At 36.4% G+C, this 2,364-nt stretch overlaps 1 non-coding gene across 1 annotated transcript; it reads left to right on the forward strand.

Moving 5' to 3' along the window:
- TRNAC-ACA lies at nucleotides 2,085–2,156 on the forward strand. Its single transcript has one exon. It is a non-coding gene; the product is annotated as a tRNA-Cys (tRNA).

The raw sequence follows: 2,364 nt of genomic DNA on the forward strand, positions 1-2,364 counted from the left end.
TGTACACTTAAAAATGAAAGGGAGTGAATCTCACGTGAAGTGTTTTTAACACACACACAATGTCAAGACAAAGAAAAAGTAAGTTGATAAATAAGCTATATAATTTCACAGCATGAGCTTCATGAAGGACATAAACCAGGATCGTGTATTATGGGGGTACGCTATGCTATGCTATGCTAAGTCGCTTCAGTCGTGTCCGACTCTGTGCAATCCCATAGACGGCAGCCCACTAGGCTCCTCTGTCTCTGGGATTCTCCAGGCAAAAATACTGGAGTGGGGTGCCATTGCCTTCTCCAATGCATGAAAGTGAAAAGTGAAAGTGAAGTCACTCAGTCGTGCCCGACTCTTAACTGGCCAGGAAAAGTCTCTCTGAAGAGGTGACAATTTAGTTAAGACCTAAGAAATTGCTTTTGGAATATAATACTATAGCTTCAGTATTTTGCTAAATCAGGTTTCAGCTATATTTATCATGTTTTTCTAGAGCAAATGGGTAACTCAGAAGATATGCTAATTCAGAACTGTTTTTTAAAAATTGAAGTGAATTATACTTTATTCAAGAACATACTTCAAAATCCTTAACTCTAAATATAAAATATGTAACATATCCATCAACTAATCTAATCAAGGATATGTTAAAAATAACATAATTCTAAATGCATGTAATTGAAGTAATTAAAATGCAAAATAAAAATGAAGAAGCGATTCTGAAGTTATGTTAATGTTCACATATTTATACATTGGTTTCTGAAATCTACATATGTTGTTGCTTCCTCTTCTTCTATCAATACCTTTTTCAAAAGAAACTTTGGTAGTACTTTTCAAACAACTTGCAAAATGCTTTACCTAACCAGTGAACATTAAAATTATACTGGGAAAAAAGTAAAGAGAATGATTTTCTTTCTCAATGAAGACTTGATTTCTCTGCATTTGAAAAGATTTTGCAATTGTATTGTTGCAATTTAAGAAAGATGCAGTTGAGATTGGAAGAATGAGTAGAAGGTTAACAGATGAGCAGAGGATAAATCTGATTTTATATATATATACAAAAAGGAGAAAAAAGGTGGACTAAATACTTGGACTTTTTAGCAAGATCAGGTGAAAATCCAAGGGATTGTTAGAGCTGACTGAAAGAAATGAATACTATTAACTATTCTATGTTAACTAGTAACTATTTCTATGTTACTTTCAAATTTATAGAATAATTTCATGACCTATATCAATCTATCCTTATAATAGTAGTAGATTAATATGCTTTGCCAGTTTCATAGGTAAGACAATTATATCTCAGGAGAAGTGAATTTAATTGGGAAAGACAATATGGTTAGAGATGGGGCATGGGCTTGAATGCAATACTTGTATTTTAATTTCAAAATTCCATCAGTTACATCATTAGCAATTAAAAAGGCATGGACACTTCTTAATCTAAGGGCTTGTTTCTGTAGTGTCTATTTTTGCTATTAAATTTTGTATAGGGAAATAAAAGCTATCTGAGTTTTTTATGATTAATTTAGTTTTACGACTGTAAGTTAGTACACACCAGAGAATTCTTGCAACTTCGAAAGATGCCCAAATAACTAACAAGACTGACATCTAACTTTTTCACTTATGTTCTATATTTATTGATGTTTATGCTTACATCTACTCTATAGGTTATTTTAAATCAAAATCACTTACTATAAAGTATCTTCAGTATTAAACAATTTTTAAAGGGACAAATTCTAAAAAGAGAAGCTACTTCAGATAAATAGAAGATAATAGTTACAAACACTGGAAAAACGAAAAGGCCACAGCAACAATTCAGGGACTGACAGTTGCAGGAAGCTGCTGCAACCACTAGGGACAGAGGCGCAAAGGGAGAGGATTATATTACCCTGTGCCGGAAGCGGAAGCTGAGGCTGCCCTGCGAGCTGGAGCCATGATGGCTGGTCACCCAAGGAGCTGTCTGAAGTATGGAGCCATGGAGGAGAAACAGCCATTGCCAGAGACGCTGGTAAAGAGTAAAGAGAAAAAGACAGACATACTCTACCTTCCCCCTTCTGTCCATCCTCCAGTCTCTCCCTGGTATTCCCTACATAGCCAAAGCTTCCCTGGTGGCTCAGATGGTAAAGCGTCTGCCTACAATGCAGGAGACCCAGGTTCAATCCCTGGGTTGGGAAGATATCTCGAAGAAGGAAATGGCAACCCACTCTAGTACTCTTGCCTGGAAAAATCCCATGGATGGAGGAACCTGGTCGGCTACAGTCCATGGGGTCGCAAAGAGTCGGACACGACTGAGTGACTTCACTTTCTTTCTTTCTTTCATTTAGCAAGGGAGATGGAGAAACATGATGCGCAGAACTGAGCTTTCTGCTTTAAAAGAAGAAG

This window comes from Capra hircus, chromosome 29 (genome assembly GCF_001704415.2).
Source record: "Capra hircus breed San Clemente chromosome 29, ASM170441v1, whole genome shotgun sequence".
Lineage (NCBI taxonomy): Eukaryota > Metazoa > Chordata > Mammalia > Artiodactyla > Bovidae > Capra > Capra hircus.